The sequence below is a fragment of the Ctenopharyngodon idella genome, chromosome 14, assembly GCF_019924925.1.
Source record: "Ctenopharyngodon idella isolate HZGC_01 chromosome 14, HZGC01, whole genome shotgun sequence".
Taxonomy (NCBI): Eukaryota; Metazoa; Chordata; class Actinopteri; order Cypriniformes; family Xenocyprididae; genus Ctenopharyngodon; species Ctenopharyngodon idella.
This window is the reverse complement of record NC_067233.1, coordinates 15,407,726-15,430,375: the sequence shown is the minus strand read 5'-3', so window position 1 is coordinate 15,430,375 and position 22,650 is coordinate 15,407,726. Positions and strand designations below refer to the sequence as shown.

General features: G+C 38.1%; 1 protein-coding gene across 13 annotated transcripts in view; it reads left to right on the top strand.

Annotated features, from left to right (window-relative positions):
• Positions 1–22,650, top strand: part of prom1a (prominin 1a) — a 78,571-nt gene that overhangs the window by 14,045 nt on the left and 41,876 nt on the right. The window lies entirely within an intron of this gene.

Sequence of the window (22,650 nt, the reverse complement as noted above, 5' to 3'; positions counted from 1 at the left end):
ACTCTTTGGACAACAAGACATAGTAAAATGTCTGTTTCTGTCAGTTTTATAGCAGCAAAAGGAACACTGTTGTGTTTACATGCTATTCGTGAAATCCTGTCATTGCCACTGTATAACGATGGACAAAACATGATAAAAACTTGCAGCTCGGAAAGCCAGCTCATACACACATCGTCATTCATCTTGAAATTATATGATTCGATTCACGTCTTCCGATTGGTTCTTCTGTGGACTTAGAGGCTTTTGCTGACAAAGGAATTTAGCTGTTTCTGCTGACGAACAGTTATTTCTGAATGGGCTGATGCTGGGATTTAGCGGATTTGAAGCGAAAGTATTTGACGAATGCATGCTATGTGCAGAGAGCATTCGCTCAATATCATTCTCATTTTTGACTGAGGTGGCATTTAGCGGCTTTTGCATCTGAACTCTTCATTTGTTGATGTGTAAATGTGGGCGGTAGGGGTGTAACAATATCGTGTCACAATATATCGCAATACAAAAATGCAACAATATGTATCATGGATAGTGACAATCTGTATTGTGTATAGTTCACCCAAAATAAAAATTACTGTGAGAAAAATTCACGTTTACAGAGTTTTAATGTCAGTACTACATTAAACTACTATATATAATGTTGAATATAATGTATAATAATGCAATGGAGGAATATTTGTGGGTCCTGATAATGCCAAATGTCTTATGTTACCAGTAAAAAGTGGCCTGCATTATTTTACATAGGCCTATATCTAGTCATTGACAGAGTGGAAGCATATTCGTCTAAAATAACTCTGTAATTTTAGCTTCAGAATCATGAATATTTTTATTCTGGTGTCACCATTCCCCTGTGCTTTGGGTTACCAGCACCAAGTCCAAGCCTATTCATTTACACCCCCAATGAAATACCAAATTTATAGTACATTGTGTACATATGTATCGAATCGTGACATGAGGGTATCGTTACACCCTAGTGGGTGGTGTAGCTCATGTTTTGGGTTTCTGGTGTCAATTTTTTTGTAATATTTTTTTCTGTAAGGGAAGTTTTAAATTCTGTGGATACAGTTTGTTTTATAGGATATTGATGTTTTTTTTGTTTTTTTCTCAGAAGATCAAGGAAAGTTTGATTCCTCCTCATATGACCCTTTAAGCAAAATCAAGGCAAGAAATCTTCCTTATGAGGTGAGGTCTGCAAAGTGGCCTTAACTGATTAACAGAATGTACTGGGACATTTCCAGGTAACACTAGAATGTCATGAACATGAGGTCGGGGAGTTGCCGTGTTTTTGAAAGGGTGAAAGGGCATCCCGGCTGGGAATAGAGTCCAGGGTGGCTCTAAAGCCACGTCACTAGGACTTCTGGGAAAAACCAGAGGGGTTATTTATGGGCAGAGTGAGATGGCTGATACGATTATATAGATTGTAAGTGAGAGCGATAATAGTGTATAAAAATGAGGAAGAAAAGCTAAAATGAGCAAACGTGATATGAAAAGAGGAGAGACACAAAAGAGAATGTGAAATGATAAGAAAAGAGAGAATAATAAGAGAGAAACGTGATATGCGCGTTCTTTCCCGTTATTCTCTTGTGGTAATTTTAGAGACTCGAGAAAAGTGGGAAAAAAATTATTTCTCATGACTGTCACGTAGCACTCATGTTTGGTATTTATTTTGTTTGGCAGAATTCCCCTTACTCAGAAAATCAATTGTATATGGCAGAATTCAGCTGTTTGGATTTCTAGAATATTAGCTTACTCTGGTTATAGCAGTCAATCAGAACTGATACTTTACATGTCACACATAATTGGATCAAATTCTAATATAAATCTGATTTTAAATGTTTTTAATTCAATTAATCTTTGAGTCAGGATTCTCTGATAAATAAAAAGTTTAAATGAACAGCATTTATTTGAAATAGAAATCTTTTGTCAAATTATAAATGTCTTTACTGATATTCTTGATCAGTTTAATTGCTGAATAAAAGTATTCATTGATTTTAAAAAATAATCTTACTGATCCCAAAAGTTTGTATGGTAGTGCATTATTAAGTTCATTATCTTTATTAAGTTGTTTTCCTATTGGGGACTGGCGTCTTCCTAAAATGCTGGTTGTGATTTCAGAGTTTACTCTCTTTGTAGGTGAGATTTATATCCATATATTCACATATATTCATCCTTCCCACTAGCTTTCATCTAATTCATCACTGCTTCAAGCATTCATCCCATGTGGGCTGTAGTTAAAACATGTATTAGAGTATAATGTACAAATACTACAGATGCGGATGTTTCCTCATTAAAATTTATGCCCTTGCATATCTGCTTACCATAAATTCACAGCACAAGGGGGAGATTGCACGTAATTACGATGTGACGTGACTCGCTTTCCCAGCTGAAATGAGCCTCTTTGCAACATTTGTTGCCTTGAGGCTGTTTCAGATGTATATGTCAGTGGAGTATCGCTCTTCATTTTTTTAAAACTATGCAGTTTTTAAAAGTAAGCAAATGTTCACATGAAAAAAATTTGTGCTTCTTAAATGTTCATTAGAATCGTTCTGTTCTTGCCGTTTCTGTTTAACGGGTGCAGTGGAGTGTTTTCACACATCCCAAAGTAGATCAGAGAAAGCCACTCGGGACACACAAAGAGAGACAAAACACATTCTAATCAGTATTAATCAGTAACACCTCCGTGACGTGACCCTTATTTATCTTTATATCAGCTTTGCCATGATCAGTAAGCTGATATTAATCAGGGATTGTGTTTATTTTGTGTGTCCATAGAGAGAGATTCCCAATTGCTGTCTTGGCAGTTTAACAGTTCTGCACTGCTATAGTCAAGTACTATACACTGTCAGAAAAAAATGTGCAAATATTGTACCTTTAGGGGTATACCGTAAAACACCTTTTCACTGGGGCAGAACTCTTAAAAGGACAACTTTGTACACTATCTACCCCTAAAAGGTGAGTTTTATTACCTTAGAGTAGTAACATGTACCCTTAATGTACTACTATGAACTATAAGGTACAAAGATGGTCCCTTCCCCAGTGACACATTTATTTCTGAGAGTGTAGATTTGATAGCTTTGGGAATACGTTATCATAGAAAAGAAAACTACACTTGTCAAGCCATTTCACTGTATCTTTAAGACCTAATTATATGATATTTAAAGCGGGCAGAACAAACTGTTTTCTGATTATGTCTCAGATATTGCATGTTGACAAGGAAGATCAAGCCAATGGAAAACACGAAGTGTGCACAAAAATAATCATATTTGATCACCAGCACAGTTTCTGCAACCTACTTCATTAACCTTGAATGTGGATCTAAAAATAATACTAATACATTTTTCAAAAACAGTATGTAAGTAGGCCACATAGTCTGGTCAGCTGACTCATGAATTGCATGGTTTGTAAGGATATAAACAGTGGGCGAGGAATGTGGATCAGTTCAATCTTGCATAGTAAGTTGTAGTTTGAGGTTATGATTGTTTTCAGAATAGAATTGAGTATACATTTGTAGTCACTATAATGTTTGCTTTTACAAATATTCTGAATGCTATTGAAAAACATTTAACATGACTTGCAGAGTTTCCTTCTTTTTGTTTTGGACCCTATTCGTGTGTGAACCGAAACACAAATGCCCAGTTTAGCAACGTCATCAGCAATGTGTGAATCTCCTTAAAGGTTTAAACAGGCTGTGGGCACAGATGGGCTCATGAATGCAGATCTGTGCTATAAACCTTGAAGGTTTGTCTGTTAAAAACTGTTTACAGTGTGTTAACCAGTAGATGGACCAGGGATGCTATATAGTTCTTTTTCTGAGCAAGTGTGTTTCCTTTCCATCCAATAGCCACTGTTCTCATAAAAATTCACCACAAGGAAGAGACAGTTATTGTCCCTTAGGTCTTCTGGGGAGTTGAAAAAGTGATTCTGTCTAGATGTAAACAAGTGAGATATTTGTTGCAATAAGAAATGGAGCACATACAAGGAAATTAGGTGGATTAATGTGGTCACTCGGAGTCCAATATAAATGCTGTATAGGCTTATTCACTTGTACTGTACATTCTTTGAAGAAAAGGTTCTATATAGAACCTTAAAGGGTTCTGTCAGGCGCTTCATATATAAAGAACCTTTTAGTGGTTCCCATCATGGGATCCTTTTATGAATTTAGTTTTAATTAATACATTTTGTTTAAATTCATTTTTAATCTTAATTATATATTGTATGAATTAAACAGCTTGTGAGCAAACTATATCACTACAAAAAATTAAAATAACCCATTAAACATGAATATATTACATAAAATACACTGCCTGGCCAAAAAAAAAAAAAATCGCTGTTCGGATTTTAATAGGCAAATACTTAAGAGTCGATGGATGGATCATTATTACAGTGATTATTATGTTTCTAGAATGTTATATGTTTGGCAACGGTACTTTTAACCCTAAAAGATGGAGTGTGTAGCTTTTCATTTCTTAAACAACCATGTATTAAGATGTATCATGGCCATATTCCAGGATGACAATGTCAGGATTCATCAGGCTCAAATTGTGAAAGAATTGTTGGGAGGGAGCATGAAGAATCATTTTCACACATGAATTGGCACTGACCTTAACCTCAGTGTAAGTTTTTGGGATGTGCTGGAGGAGACTTTACAGAGTGCTTACCTCTTACATTGTCAATACAAGATCTTGACCAAAAAATGATGCACCTCTCGATGGAAATAAATGTTGTGATGTTATTTCCTTTAAGCGATGCATCAATTTTTGGTCAAAATCTTGTATTGACAATGCAAGAGGTGAGCACTCTGTAAAGTCTCCTCCAGCACGTCCCAAAGACTTTCAATGAAATTAAGGTCTGGACTCAGTCATCCTGGAATATGGCCATGATGTGTCTTCCTACATGGTTGTTTAAGAAATGAAAAGCTACACACTCCATCTTTAAAGGTTAAAAGAACCGTTGCCACACGTAAAACATGCTAGAAACATAATAATAACCGTAAAAATGATTCATTCATAGATTAAGTATTTGCCTATTAAAATCCAAACAGCGACTTTTTTTTGGCCAGGCAGTGTATAATGTAATAATTTAAAGTGCAATTTCAGAGATTTTCAAACTGCTTTGTATTGTTACAATGTAAATGAACAATATTTACTCATGTTACCTGGACAGAGAAATTCACATTTATTTGTCAGCAAAATCTTTTGACAGTTCAATGGCTTTTGTGAAAACTACAGATTACACTTCCTCACCAGTCAGATCGACAGAGAGTTATTGTAAGAGTAGGTTTATCACTGGAAATTGTATCAAACTATGTCTACTCTTTAAACAGCATTATGATAAAAATGAAACACTATGGCAGCAGCTTTCTTACCTGAACGCTACAGTGTTTTGCTTCGGGTGGAACTGACAGAACGGCAGTTTCTTTCAGTTTTTTCCCTCTGTTTGGTCTAAACATTTTGTTCGTAGTCATCTAGCTTCCGCAAACATGGAGGTTTTTCAGTTTTTGTGTAGCGGCGTTCTCTCCGTATTAACAATTCTTTGCAGCCTTTAGCCACTGCCTACAAAGCTCTGGATTCTTCACTGGAAACCGAAAGTAACTCACTCCTGCTAAACTTTTACTCTTTGCTCTTTTATTCTTGCACTCAGGAACAATACAAGTCGACACTATCATGACTAAACATTTGTGAAGAAGTATTTCCTATAAAGAAAGGTGATATTTGAATCTGGTGGTAGTGTGGGAGTGTGCATTATGGCTACCTTATTGGCAAAAGTGAAGACAATAGCCATTTTTCTTTGTTTTCTCTAGCGAGGTAGCACCGATTTCAAAATTGTTTTGCCTTTCTACTGTATAGGCAGCCAAGTTTTAGCGAAAGCCCATTAAACCAGCAGTGAAGTACCCCTTTAAGACATTTCTCCTTATATAAAACCTTTTTGGCATAACATGTTCTTTATAAATTGAGCCAAGGACCCTAGAATTCTATGTAGAACTCCACTGAAACTTTTTTGTAACTCTGATTACAGATGCACTGATATTATAATTTTGGCTGATACCAATAAGCCAATAATTAATTTTCTGTTTCATGCTGCCAAAGTATGCACCCTTTATTCTAATGCTTCTTCTATTTAGTTTTTGCTAACTTCCTGATGAAAACACTAGTAGATCAGTGTATGTGTATTTTTTGAATGTTTGTGGAATGCTTTATTTTGTCTACAGGGAACATATTGTTACCTTTTCACTGCAACTGACAAAAGCAGTGATAATGTGAGGATATTATATATCATGCATGTACATGATAATTTCACATACACACACAAAAAATAAACCTTCCTCAATGAGTAACAGAATACAGGGCAACTCAAATTGCTTTTCATATATTAATCTAAAAAGACCCTCTGTGTTGAGGTCTAAGCCTGTAGATGCTGTGAAGAAATTGGTGTTTCTAACTGTGGCTTGAACTCACTCATGCATTTAATTCCGTTTTTATTAATACTGGGCTTGAAATAGAGAACTGTACTTTTTGTACCACCCCCACTTTCTTTTTTATATTAGTTTCTTTCTCCTCTTTTTCTTCCTCGTCCTTTTTATTCTTTTTTTCTGGTTGTGACTCAGGGTTCCTCTTTCTTGGTAACTTGGTTACAGAGGAGCCTTATTGCTTTATGTGTGCTTGAACAGATTGTTATTGTTAATGTTCAGCTACAGATTGTAACCCTCTGGGACTTTAACTAGGCGCTAGGGAGTAGATGAGAAAAGTCATGAGCGCTGGCTTCATGACATTAGGGTGGTGAGAAGTGACACGCTTGTTCACTCATGTTAAATAGACAGCAGGCATCTCAAGGGTTTATGAAGTCTTGTGAATATTCTGAATTCATCTGATCCTCTCCGCTGTGCAAAAGCTACTGTGTGAAAAACCTCAGGCTAATGTCACAGAGTTGCAACTGAAGATTTTCACATAATGAGAGACACTAACAACAGATGTTTGTACGCCACAACTCACTATAGTTGCTAGTGAAGGGTTTGAGACTGAGCTTGTTCTTGTGGTGCCATCAGCCAATCAGTGGTGTCATGTTGTACTGTAAGTTGTATGACTCCAAAGTGATTGGCTAAAAGAAAATGTATCTGGAACTGAGTGCAAAGATGGTAGACGGTAGTTCCACTGACATTTGTGTGACACTTCAGATTGTGGACAGAATACAGGAGTTACTCCTGAATTCATGGTGGTTGACAGTAGGGATGCACAATATTATTGGCCAGATATGAAGATTTATGCCGATATCTTGTCAATAACAAGACATGTTAATTATGCATCTGCAGTGACAACAACTTTTGCTGAATGGTGATTAGATTCACAGTTTTGGATCACCGTGCTGAATTTGAGAATGTGAGTACAGAATGACGTGCAACAACCGCCCCTGGGTCCTAATGCCCGCTCGGTAAGGCGTTTTATTTATTATCTCACAGAAAGTTTAGGGTCAGTAAAAATTTATTTAATTTATTATTATTATTATTATTATTATTTTATTTTAAAGAAATTAATTTTATTCAGCGAGAACACATTGACAGTAAAGACCTTTAGATTGTTACAAAAATCTATTTCAAATAAATACTTTTGAACTTTCTATTCATCAAAGAATCCTGAAAAAAAAAACTGTATTACAACTGTTTTAAACATTGATTAAGCAGCAAATCAGTATTCTGAAAGATCATGTGACACTGAAGACTGGAGTAAATGCTGCTGAAAATCACAGGAATAAATTACACTTCAAAATATATTCAAATAGAAAACGGTTATTTTAAATAGTAGTAATATTTTACAAATGATTGTTTTTACTGTATTTTTGAACAAGAAATATTCAAATATTTATGAAACAAAATATTTTATATAAAATATTTATTATATATAGAGTATAAACAAGAAACAGATGCTTAAAATTGATCCCCTTTGGTGTTAGCTATGTTTGATCAAACCAATATTATGTGAATTAACCAAATTAGACTATTAAACCACTGTTTTGTTCATAGCTGTTTTGTGTAATATGCTCTTCAGTCTCTCCATCGTAATATATAGGTTACCTCTACACCGAAGGGCTCAGGTGGAAGCAACTGTGATAGAGCAAGACAGACCATATCAAAATGTGCAAATGAGACAAGACATGTACCTTCGTCTCTGCAATTTGCTTTCACTGCAATTACCTCAAGGAAAAGAAAGACACACATCTCAGATGAGCTGTCAGTGTCCAAAAGAGTGTCAGTTGAGTTGTGACAGTAATTGTGGTAATTATATCACTGCATTATTAAGAAGTAGTAGTTCATTTCACACACTATGTTGATATATGTCACAAAATGAATTTTAAAAGAGTGATTTTGGTTGTTGAATGCTGTTTTCACCTTATGAACGCTGTACAGAACGGGATTAAGCATTTACAAAGAGTGACAAGTCATGTTTTGCTGTAGTGTGAATTTGGCCACAGTGTTGCAATAACACTAAAATTTGTTATTTAAACTGAGACCGCAGACAAAAACTTTTTTTTTTAATTCTGACTTTAAGATTGATAATTAACGTTTGCAACTTGGTGTTATTTGATCAAGTGAATTTGTAAAAATTGCTGTCGTATACTACCATTCAAAAGTTTGGGATTGGTAAGGTTTTTTTTTGTTTTTGAAAGAAGACTCTTATGCTCACTAAGGCATCGCTGGATGTATTTGTTTATAAACAGTACTGTTTTGAAATATTATTACAATTAAAAATAACTTTTCTATTTGAATATATATAAAAATGTAATTTATTCCTATGATGGCAAAGCTACATTTTCAGCAGTCATTACTCCAGTCTTCAGTGTCATATGATCCTTCAGAAATTTTCATGTCAATTTTGAAAACAATTGTGTTGTTTAATATTTTTGTGGAAATGGTGATACTTTTTTTTTTTTTTTTTTCAGGATGAATTCTGTGAATTCTTTGAATGTTCAAAAAAGCATTTATTTAAAATAGAAATCTTCATAAAGATTTCTTTTGATCAATTTAATGCATTGTTGCTGAAATAAAGCAATAATTTTCTTTTTAAAACTTTCACTGTCCCTTTTACTTTTGAACGGTTTTGTATGTCATTTAATCAGTTTTTATCTGTACTTTAATTTACTATTACTTTTCTTCAATTTGATACGTTTATGAGGATACAAAATCCAGAAAGACACATCATTCAGAAAAAGCAGACTCATCTTTGAATTAATTTTTACACATTGAGTTGAGTCTCTCCTCCGCCATGTTTTAATATAGTACTTACAGCATGTTTAGCCAGCTGCCATGCCTCAGTCTGGTTGCTGAGCATCGATAGCTTTGTTTGGAAGAGACGTCTGGCAGCGCTAGCACTCTGTGCATCTCCCTAAGGCTTTTGGCGCAGTAAACAGGATACAAGAGCAAAATGTAGAATGCCCTTAGAAATGTATCTCTCTGATATGCACTTTTTTACATTATAATCCTCTTATTCATGCAGTTCTCCTGGACATCTGTGAGCTTTGTAAACCTGGTAATAACAGTAATGCCTCTCAGGAATGTTTGGTGACTTAGCCGACATTTGGGTCATTATTAGCATTGACTTGCCATCAGTACCAAAGATTCTTTTACTTCTCCATTTTATCTTCCACAGGATTAATGTTATGATTGTAATGACAAAATGTTATGTAAAATATTCAGATTTTTTTTTTTAGAAATTAGTTAAATATATACTACCATTGGACAGTACAATTTTTTTAAGCAATTAATATTTTTCTTCAGCAAGGAATTTATCAAAAGTGACAGTAAATATATTTAAAATGTCATAAAATATTCTGTTTCAAATAAATGCTGTTCTTTTGAATTTTCTATTAAAAATAATGTATTACGGTTTCCACAAGCATATTAAGCAGCACAACTGTTTAAAGGAATAAGCAATAAATTACATTACAGTATTTTTACATACATACAGTACATACATACAGTATTTTTGATCAAATAATGCAGCCTTGGTGAGCATAAGAGATTTTTACATACACAAAACGGAAAAAGTTGACATAATTTACTCTGTCGTCATGTCCCTACCTCATGTTATTTTCTTAATATTATCATAAAAGTAGTCAAAATGATTTGTACATTATATAGTCTTCTCAAGTCATATGGTAGCTTTGTGTGAGGAAAATAATAAAATTATGAAATAGTTGTTTTTCAAACTTGCCACATCGTGATCAATCATATGACGTACAATGACATCAAACCCTCTGCTGAGTTCCTGCTCCGTGGTGGTTTCTCTCCAGCCTTAACAAATGAGATTCAGCGCTGTGCTGGCTGCAGGTGCCTGCTGAGAGAGTTCCCTGTGCTGATGGCTTCTGTGATGACCCTTAGCACCTGGTCGTGGCGCCACAGATAACGTCTTTCTCCCAGGGCTTTAGGGCAGCAGCTTAATATGTGCTCCAGGGATCCTCTTTTTTGGCATAGGGGCATGCAGGGGTGTCTATCAGGCCCCAGGATAAGAGATTGGTTGGACTGGGGAGGACATCATAGAGTGATTGGATAAGGAACTGGATCCGGGTTGGCTCTGCTTTCCACAACTCAGACCACAAGATTTTTTGGTCCATCACCTGTTCCCATCAAGTCCACGCCCCTTGTTTTTGCAACCCCACCATCCTGCTTATGCATTTTTCCTCCACCCCTGCACGTATATCTTCTTGAACCAGTTGTCACCTGTCCTTTCCCCAGGCCTTGTCGTATCGAGGTCTTCGGATACAGCCAAGCCCTGCACGTCCTGATGCCACTGTCCCCACCAGCACACTGTGCCGCAGCCGCGCTTCAGCCTGGTCGGCTGCCTCCTGGGCCCTCCACTTCCTACCCGTCCTCACCTCTATGCCAGCCAAGGAGACTTTGGTGTCAGTAGACTCTATGTACAGCAGCACCTCTCTTGCTCAGGAAACCATGAACTCCTCCGACCGGCTGCTGAAGGGGAGTTGTAGCTTGTTCTTACTCACGTACAAGGTTATGCTGCTGATGTTGAGAGGGAGACCCAACCATCTATGCAGAGAGTGGCTTATCTTCCTCTCAAACCCTCGACGGTGGTTAGGGGGACGTCGTAAACTAGCAGTGGCCAGAGGAGTTGCAGCAGGTTGCCATGCTGGTAAACCCAGGCTTTAAACTTTCCTGGCAGCCGTGACTTGTCCACTGCAGCAATCCAGGCGTGTAACTCTTTTCCAGTTTCAAGAAGTGTGGCTGTGTCCCTAAGTGTGCTGTTAAAGACTTTTCCCAGGCTATTAACTGGCTTCTCGGTGATTGATGGAATTTGGACTCCTCCCAGGAAGAAACGGAACTTGTCGGTTACGTTTCCCTTCCTCACCACAAGAGATCGGAACTTGGCTCGTTTAAAGCCCATTTGGGCACAGCTGATGAGGGGTTAGAGGCTTTGGAGGATCCATCTGCAGTCTGGTACGGATGTTGTGGTCACTGTCAGATCGTTACTGTGATTATTCCTTTCTCCAGCCTATGAAATGCAGATGTTATTGATCCAGAGGTGACTCTCAAACTAAAGCAGTTATAATAGTTCAGAATGAGGTCCCTGATCTTGTCTAGAACATGGTGTCGGATCAGTGAGGTTTCCACCAGCTTGTGCAGGATTGACCCATAGGTGTTGGCAAGGTCGAGCCACACCACTGCCAGATCACTGTCGCCTTCTCAAGCCTCCTGGGTTAGCTGGATGATAAATCTTATGTGCTTAATGCAGCTTGCCACTTTCGGGATCCCACCTTTCTGTACAGTGGTGTCAATATACTCATTCTGCAGGAGGAACTCTGTCGTACATCAGGCAGTGATACTAAAAAATATCTTTCCCTCCACGCTGAGGAGTGAGATGACCCTGAACTGCTCGATGTTGCTTGAGTTCTCCTCCTCCACTGCTGCGCCACTTTACCCCTCCACCAGATGACTTAGATGATTTTCCATAGTTTCTAAGGAGTCTGGGACACCTCTTGTAGACCATGTAGGGCACTCCACTTGGACCTGTTGCTGAGTTGGTCCTAGCTGCTTTGACAACCTCCTGGACCTCTCTCGGGGTCGGATCCTTGAGGTTGAATGCCACACTGGGTTCTGGTGGGGTTATCAAAGTGCTGCATGGTCCAAGGTACTGGTCTCTTGCACTGTCCTGTAGCTGGTACTGAGGTACTTATCAACCTCGTCTTGAGTGCAGGTGAGTCGACCGCTACGCTTCTGCCTAAGGAGTCTCCCGGTGAATCCGAAGGGATTCATGATGAAGGCTGCACATTTGCGAGCTCTCTCCTTGCCCCTCTTTCTGTGCCACTCAGCTCGCCGGGTGGTAGTGAGCTTACTCTTTGTGATGTTCCGGAGCTCTGCCAGGGCAGCCTTATCCTCCTTCTTTACCTGCTTGAACTGCTTTCTGAGCACACAGATCTCTTGCCACAGCTGTCGATTTAGTCCCGCAGTACTGCTGGTCGAACGTTGCTCCTTCAGGCCAAATCTCTCAGCGGCTATGTTGATGATCATTGAGCATATTTTCTGCAGCCTCCAGTCAGCATCCTCTCTGGTTGTTACTTGGAGGATCTGGTCCACATCCTCATCAAACTGGTGCCACTCAGGGCCCCGTCGGGCCACTTAACCTGACATTGTTCTGAATGCCTGGCTTGGGAGCGGCCTGGTGGTGCGTGAAGGGTCTGGGCACTGTGGGGTGATTCCGGGCCGGGCTCCTCCTCACCAGGTACTCGACCTGTGCGTTGCATAACTTGTTTACCTGACAAGTACTTCATTCTGGCCTGGTGCATCTTAAGGCCATGCAGGTTTTTGTAGGCTTTGCCACATCTACAGACCGCACTTGTAGTCTTGTGTCCATGAGCTTGGGTCCATATCCGTGTGACCGTCCTGTTGAGGTGCTCATTCTCTCCCACCCCCCTACCCCCCTCGGCCACCTCTGGGGGTATATTTCTTTAGGGCTTTGCGTAACTTGTTAGTGGGTGCCCCCTCATGGGTGCTGCAGTTTGGGAAGCTAACCCTCCCTTTCCCGGTTACTGTCTCTCCAGCTGGTCAATTCCCAGACATTACTGAATAAACTGACTAAACTGATTTTAACACGTGACATGTTATTGAAATTTAATCTTGACCAATAGTTTTTCAGATTTAAGATAGATGTTCACGAATGCCTGTTGCCTAGATGGAAAATACTTGCCCGAGGATGTTATGGTCACCTTTAAGGGACTTTGGCATGGGTAACTTCACTCTGACATCTCAATTAATTTCAATTGAAAGTGAATTGCTGTACTAATTGCTGTTTTTTCAAATGCACTGACAGTATTTGAATAAGAGAGTTTAGATATTATTTTGCTGTCTGCTTGCAGCTAGATAATAATTTAAACATTAGCAGAACTAGCATATAAAATTTTCAGTGCATTCCTGGCACAATATTGACATCTCTGCAGTTGCTTAGCACATTTCAGAAGACTTGTGCCCTGAAAGGGCATTTGTAATCACTTTCTTTCTTTTGATAGATATTAGTCTTAGGTTTAACTGAAGAGACGTAAACACCCTTAGAGAGTTTCACGCCTCTGGCGTGCCATTATAATGTGAGGTGATGTGGCTTACAAATGTATTCAAGGCTGCTTATCACCACAGCCACCTTGAGGAGATCTCATGATGAAATATTTATGACGATATGGTGGGGTTTTTAACTTAAAAAAAGAGTGGCATATTTCGGAGAAAATCTTTCTCTCTTCTGCACTAGCAGAGAAACGTCTCAAAAGCAAAGTCGTGGGTGTAAGAGTGCGTCCTGCTGGGAGGATGAGAGGAGGAAGGAACGAGTGCCGTTGAGGATGGAGACAAAATGGCTGCATCAAAGAGAAGTTTGCCCTGATGAAAGAACGTGATGCATGCGTTACAAGACTAGAATTAATACACGTTTATGTGATGTACCACAGGGTGTCCCATTTTATCCAGGACACAAATTAATCTATAATTTAGTGGTTCTCAAAGTGTGGGGTGCACTTCCTTAAATTCATATCTGCTGCATTCTCCTCCTTATTTCTCTGCAATGTCCTCACTATGTTGCACTTATGTTAATGAAGACTCAAATAATGATTTCTGTTCCTCACACAGAGCTGTCGTATGGCTTCCGAATACTGAAAATATGTACAAATCGTTTTCCAGCTGCTTTTGTGTTCCACCGACAAAAATAATTACATTTATTAATATATTTTTGAATATATTATATTCTATTATGTATGTATAAATTATTTGTGTATAAAATTATTTTTAAAAAAATCAATAAATTTAAGTTTTTTTTGTTTGTTTGTTTGTTTTGCAGCAAAACGTAAGAATAACAATGCAGGCCAACTGATTAAAAAGTCCTGGCAACAGTTTTTCCAGATTTAATGGGGAGCATGACAAAAAAATGAGAACCACTACTATGAGCAACTCCTTGCAAAAGAATCTAAACCAACCTAAGAGAGAGTCAGACTTTCTCATTGATTATGCATTTATTTATGAAGAGAAGAGAGACTGTGCGTCACTTTAAACACCACACGAGCAGATAAATGTTTGGGGGGGGGTTTTCACAGTGACAGCGGAAAACATGCCACTAAAACATGACCTTTTGTGCCTGAACAGGCAAATATGAACAATGCAATATATTACAAAACACAATTCTGAATAAACAAACAAATAAACAAAACGTAAAAAATTAACTGAACTAAACTTAATTGACACTCTGTTTCTTTCTGCCTGAGCTTAAATCTTCCTCCTTATCCGCACTGACTTAAACTGGATGCTCACCTGTGCGTATTTGGCAATATACATCCAACTCAAACTCCAAAAGCCACTCATTTAGATATTATTTAGATATCCAATTTGATTTTTATAACATTATAACAAATTTCCTACCCTACCTTTTAATTTTTTTTTTTATTTTTTTTTTTTTAATCGTACTGACCCCAAACTTTTAAACAGTATTGTAAATTTCTATCAGAAAGTACCAGGCTTATGTCATCACCTCAGGGTAACACAAGTAAGCCCCAAGGAAATGAAACGAGTACCAGTGTCTACTGAGGTGTGCATCTGTGCGCTGGTATTTTGAGTCACTCAGCGCCTTTGGCCCCTCTTTTGTTTACCGCTGAGCCCTGGATTTTGTTTGCTTCCTGTTAGATGAATGGAAGCACAGCCAATCAAACCAGGTCAGAGAGAGAGAAACGAGAAGAGGTACTCACAGAGGACCATGAGAAAATAGATCGGGCCTGAGAAACTGCCAGCACAGTTTGTTTAGCCTTTATGAAGTTCCTGGACACTGTATGAGTGCCGCTGCGGGTGGGATTGATGGAGGGTAGACAGATTTAAAATATTGCCATTAAGAAGTAGCTATTCGGGTGGCTACAATTGCATTAAAGCACATGCAACCCTCTATGGACACACTGAAGCTCGCCATTGGCTAGTAAATTTTTTTTATTGTACTCGCCAGACTTTTTACATGGGATGCAAGAACAATGCAATTGAAAAAATTCTACATAAATATAATATAAATAATATATAATAATATAAATATATAATTTATAATAATATAAAATTTCAAACACATAAAATCAAGTAAACAGTCTGTAATAATATCAAATAATCGAACTACAAGCAATAACACAAATGAACACAATAGAAAAGATTTCAATTCAACTTTTCAGGTTTTTCAGGTAGATCTAACAGTATAGTTAGATTAGATTAGGTACAGAAATTAAATAGTCATCAAATGTAAAATAGCACTGTATAAATTAAATTTATAAAACGGATAGTTCCGGCTCTTGATTCTGATTGGTTGAGACACATTCGAAGCCATTGTAAATTACTCTACAAACATACACCTGTGACCTCATTACATCAGTATTACTGCGCCACTGTGTCTGTGTTTGCTGCGGTTCCATGTGTATTTCACGAAAAGTAACTGTTGTTTATTCTTTATTTAAAAAAAACTTATAAATACAACACGGCTATGACCACTTTTTTTAATCTGTGTATCACTGTACAACACCCTTAGTAACCACTCTTAGCAACGTAAACATGTTTGTTCTCATTTGATATTGTTCATTGAAGCTTACTGTATTATGTAGAAGAGTATTGTGAAAGAGATATCGAGTAACTGAGTGTATTACCTTTATTTAGATTTAGATTTCAGTCCTATTCAGTCCTATGTTCACAATAAAAAATCTGTTTGAATTTTACGCTGCGATCTTGTCATTTTAACAGTTAATGGGTTTTCCCGTGCCCTGCTGACACTGACAGTGTTAGTCAAAGCATTTGTCATTTGCGTCTTGTTCCGTGTTCACAACAAGTTTCAATATAAAAGTCTTTGCGACTGAGTAACTCGCTCATAAAGAGAATTTTTGCCGCCATCTAGAGGTGTAATAATGTAACTTCTGTTGCTGTTCACAGTCAGGGACTTTTTTTCCAGCAGAAGGAAGACTTTTAGTGATTTTACTTCATGAAATACATATTTTTTGGCTTTAATATTTGCATTGTGTAGTAACCATTTTATAAAAGCAATAAGCCCCGTGAAGCCGTGGTTTACAGTGAATTTATAACAGCTTAGCGTCGTGCCTAGCAACGCCCCTTAGCTGTTATAAATTCACTGTAAACCACGGCTTCTTGGGGCTTATTGCTTTAATAGATTAATCCTTATTAAATTTACAAAAGTTGTTCAGTCAAGAGCTTTGAGTGATTTTTTTTTTTTTTTCTTTGCAGTGAGTCTGTTGTTTGATTAACATTAAAAACACAGACAGCAGCAGGAATATTAGGCTGCTGTCTCTTTAAGATATAATGCGCGGATCCAATATACTGTTACACACGTGTTTATTTTCTCAACTGTTTACATTCACTTAAGACATAACCGACTATGTTTACTAGGATACTCGCCAAGACGGCATTTTGGCATAATTTTGTGTGAAATTGTCTGTTCAAGTACAAGGCATAAAAGAGAGCTCAATTCAGTATTCATGTGCTGTCAGACGCAGCTTTCTGGGCGCTAGTTATCTTTTGCATCTTCCTCAGCTTGAGTGTTTCAATTGGCAAGGCTTAAAAAAATTAAAATAATCAACATTCATGACAATGCAGTACTGGTGCGATTGGGACAGCGACAGTTCTGTAAACGAGTCCTGCATGTGCTCTCTCTTTCTCACGTTGAGTGCGCTTGTGTGAGCGAAAGCTACAGAGAGTGCTCTCAGCCAAGCGACGGTGAGTAAAGCTCAGCAGGCAATGAAATTATATCTGCGCTTAACTTATTTTTTGCCTCCAACTCAATTACAGACTCTTACAATTTACTAGCTATTGGCTAATAAAAGACATTTTTAGTCGCCTCTCGTGAAATTTGGTCACGTATGCAACTGATTTACTTAAAATGTAGAGGGTTGAAATGACATTTTAAAAAGAAGATTATTATTTTTTCAGTCTGACTAAAATTGAACGTTTAAATGCATTGGTAGTCGGTGCATCACGTAAAGTTGAACTCTGCTTAACCTTGTCTTATCCCTATCAGTGTCTGCTGGTCATGTCACCTCAAATCGCCATCTCTCATTGAAAATAAATGACTTCCAGTTGCTTTGTCACTGCAAATTGCTGTCAGTGTGAACGCACCCTAAGAAGTCAGCTGGCTTTTTGGATAACATTTGGAAATGCAAGAGATTGTAAGGTGTAAGACAGTGGCTGGATGATAAAGTATATGCTTCTGTATATTTCTGAGTGGTGTATATGTGCTTGTGCATTTGTGTGTGAGTTTGTTAAAGAAAACTACAGTATGTGACAGCCCGATCGATCGGTGAAGGATAAGAAGAGACACGCTTCAACCTCTCGCCTCTCTTTTCTAATCTCTCTCCTCTATACTCCTTCTGTTCCACCTCTCCACACTGATCTTCTTTTTCTTCTCTCTGCACTCCTTATCCTTTTTGTCCTCTCTTTTTGCTGAGAATTGTAGTTTTCTGGAAGAGACAGCTGGAGGACTATGCCCCACTGATTCCTTACCCACAATCCAATCTGCCCACAGACCACTGAACTCTCGTTCTCTGTCTGCATGATGAAATTATGAAATGAAAATGGTTTTTGCGTGGTAAGTTTTGATGATATGCTTGACCAACATAAAATAATGAAGATATTTATTCATCGTTTTTTTTTTTTTAAATAAACCCACAACTAAAGCTGAGGGGGCTCTAACACTGTGTCTACACCGGACGTGAGCAGTGCAACACGATGCGTTAAAAGACAATAGAACTTATAAGTAAGCAATAAGGTATGAGAGGCTGTGCTGTATCATGAATAAGTCGTTAGGCACGACGCGAAGCAGGGTGCCTGCAACCCCTTCAGCCGTGACTTATTCACGATACAGCACTAGCCTCGAGTACCTTATTGCTTTTATAAAATGGTTACCACATGATACAAATATTAAAGCCAAAAATATGTATCAATGCAACTTTCATGATGTAAGCTTTCAGTAAAAGCCTTCCTTCCACCGGAAAAAATAGTCCTTGACCTTGAACAGCAACAGAAGTTACATTATTACACCATTAGATGGCGGCAAAGACTTTATGAGTGTGTCAGTCAGTAGCGAAGACTTTTATATTGAAAAGACTGAATTGTTGTGAACACGGAACAAGACGCAACTGACAAATGCTTTGACTAGCGCTGTCAGTCACGGGAAAACCCTTAATTGTTAAAAGGACAAGATAATACATCGAACATTTAAACAGATTTTTTATTATTAACGTAGGACTGACCTGAAGAAAAATGCTAAATCTGAATGCAGGTAATAAACTCGCTCACTCATCTCTTTCTCACAATACTCTTCTACATAATACAGTAAGCTTCAATGAACAATATCAATTGAGATCAAACAGTTTACGTTGCTAAGAGTGGTTGCTAAGGGTGTTGGGTAGTGATACACAGAATCGTTGGGTGAAGTGGTCATAGCCGTGTTTTATCGTGAATAAAACACAGCTATTGACCAATCAGAATCAAGGACAGGAACTAACCGTTTTATAATCAGTGATATTGTCTACACTGGATGCACTGGATTTGACAACGAATTCCCAACAGTGAACGGATTCCCCGTTCTATTTCTGAAGTAGTCCAAGTGCTTTGCAACAATCAGTTTGCCGCGTTCCGTGTAGACAGCTTTTAGCTGTACGGTCACTTCTGGTGTAGACACGGTGTAACTCTGACGCTTCCACTAGTGTTTTGCATTTTCGACATATCAGTAAGAGTGAATGTGTTCATATTTGAAAACAACATATTATTTGCATGTAGTTTAAATTGATTACTTCACAACTGCAGTTAGACCTAGAACTTACTTTACCATTTAAATGGTATTTTACTTTTAAACGGTAAAATAAGTTTGGGGGGCCCATGGCCTTTTTGCCAGAAGGTGCTCCGCCAAGCGCTAATGTGAAGCTCTACATATGCCAGGGACTCACTGCGCCTCAAAAACTTGACAGGAAAACTGACAATTGCAAGATAAAACCACTACTTTAATGAAAAAATGCCAAATGTTTTGCCCACATGTGACCTTTCTCAGTAGGTGCGTTTGACTTCATGCAGTGCTGCGCAGACTGATCATACATGCCAGTTAGAAATTTTGTCCGACTTGATACAGCGCAGACGCCACGTCACTGTGATGTATGGCACCAAAGTACAGCGAGAGTGCTTCTAGAGCAGACGGCTAACTCAGCTGACACAGCTTCTACAGAGCGGCTGCACAAGCTCTGATGACGACACATCTGTTCCATGATTGGCCGGATTCACCGCATGACAACGATGACGTGTGTTTCTGTTTATTCTGACACCTTCAGTTCCGCTAATGCTCACAAATCAATGTTTTTTATTACAGTAAAAACTCTTTTCATGTAACCATAATGTTATATTGTGTCATGTTTATCAAAATAACAATGATAAAAATATATAGACCCACTTTATTGATATTTAAATAGTATAGGCTTATGTTTAACTTTATTCTTGTGCAGATGGTGCTGTATTCAGCAGTACTTTAAAAGTGTTTCTGTTGCTTCATGAAAACATCTGAAATGTCTGTGTATTTGACAAACATTGCATCTAATCCACTTCATCTGTGATAAAGTAAGCAATCACTACGCGAGCGTCACTACGGGAAGCAGAAAGTGTCCGACTTTGACGGCTCCATTTTTAATTCCGCCCCTGAATGCAGGCGGCAACTATCACAGATCAGTTTGAGCAGCTCCGCATGAAGGCGAACACAATTAATGACTAATAAACAATACTCAGTGCAGGAGCCATCTTAATATAAGAAGTCATATGGTTACATTGATCACATGATAAAATAACATGACAAACCAAACCGATATATACCAACAGAACAACATATATAATACATGAAATAAGCTCGTGATTTCATGGGTTATTTCAAGTGATTTCATGGGTTGTTTCAAGGTAAAAAGTAGTTGGACATGATGACTGGGAGCCACTTATTAAGGAGTTTCAAATTTCTTTGAGAAAGTCATTCCTTCCTGTATAATTAATTCCTCATTGTTGGGTATGACGCAAAAGTAAGGCAATCATGTACCAAGGGGTTTTAATGAAGACTTGTTTCCTTGAATTAAGGTCATGCTAATTAACCAGGGACTTATAGGGACCGGCAAAATATAGCTAGACTGGCTAATGGAGTGACTGCGATCCCCTAAACATACTACTTCTGTCTGGCTTTGAAGATGAGTAGGCCTTCAGGAATCATTGAAAGTCTCTGTAGAAAATGCATGAAGACAGTTAGAACCATATTATTCATAGGCTGAATCCCAAATGGCACCCTAAACCATCATAGTCTTCCTCTGAGTCCGCACTTTCGTGACATAATGCCGCTTTGACTGCCGGGTAAAGTCCTCTGCGTAGCTCACAGACTTGCGGGCTCAGCTGAAGTGTGCATCGAGGGCGCATAGCGGCCTCAAAGGGGGCACTCACGAGCACCCTTCTGAAACCTAAAATGATGAATGGGACACCCTACGGTTTCGTGGACTTAACGGACATGCACACAGCCATTGTAAGTCCACAAAAGTGCATAGAAGTGTGCCATTTGGGATTCAGCCATAGATTTCACATGACGTTACACCCTTATGGGAACACCCACCTGGAGGGCAAAACCAGGCTGTCCTCCATTGCCCATCAGTCATTTTTACTATGTTTGTGCTTAGTACTAATGTAGTAAGACAGTGGTATTAAAAGACTAAATTCACTGTACACATTATTGATGATGCATACTATGTTAAGGCAAGCAGATGAACCCAGAATATAAACACAACGCACAGTTTCTCGTTAATCGTTTTCTTTATTATGTTTTTTTTTTTGGGGGGGGGGGAAACGCTAAACAAGAAATTGCGCATTGTGTTTATATTATGAGTTCATCTGGTCGCCTGTATATAGTATGCATCTTCAATAAGATTTATACTAAATTTGATCTAAATTTGATGTTTTAGTACATTTAAGGCACTTTCAGTGTTTTTCACATGAAGCATTTTAGAACGTCCTGCTGTTTTTAGTGGTTGAAATACTGCAGCAGGTGCTGTATATGGGTCATAAGTGCCCAAAACGTGCATTTTGTTCACATGTTTTTGATTGTCTTTATTTGAGTTGGAAAATTGACAGGTCTGTAATGCAGTTCTATGCATGTTTTACCCTCCAGGCCTCCATGGCAGTCACGTGACTGAAAACTATGAATTGCAAAAAATAAATAAATTAATTAATTAAAAAAAAGACTTGTCTCTTAAAGGTGTTTTCACACAGGGATGGTTATTAGAAATATATTTGAGCCCTAAGCATTTCAAAAATAGCTTTAGTAATACTTATTACATTATTGACTCTCTGCTACTCTTCTCAGAGCGCTGAAAATCCCTGCAATGCACCAAGTGGAAGATGTACCTCTGTCTCTCACTCGTTTCTTATGATGTTTTCAACCCACTTTAATACTGAAATTTGAGGCTTAGACTCATATGAGACATTTAATGAGAAAATTTTTTTTGGTAAGATTTAATTTTCTTCATAGGGAATTGATTGGATGGTGAGAAGAAGTGCTCTCTATATGAGTGTCTGTAAAATAAGAAGAGGCACTACAAATTATTTCATTTTAATAAAAGTTTACAAAGACAAACATTTTTTCAAATGTATTAATTCATTCATTTTTATATGGCCCATTTAATTACTACATCATTCAAATATTACATTACATCACATTCACATGGCATTGTTAAAATTCTGCTATTTAGTTTGTAAAGGCAGGTGAAAGACATTTTCCCTGTCTATGCTGATGATTGTTTGTCTACATACAGCTGTGGGACAGGACTGGGGGCTGTTCCTTCAGTGTTTTGGGATGCTTGCCATCATTGCTTCTTTTGTTTGTGATGTTGTATCCAGGTGATTTGTATGTTGTATGCTGGTTGTTATTAGACTATGGTGCAATGGGAATGGAAAACCTGTTCCTTCATGATCTACAGAGAGTAGATTTCTATGAGGAGATACTCTGGTGCAACTTACATTCAGTGAGTTGAGCCCTTTAAGGCAAGTCAATTCACTCGCCGACCATCTCGGAAATGTCCACACAGCTATTTTCTAGGCAATAAGAATACAAGTACAGCTCTTGTCTGTCAGATTGTACTGCTTAG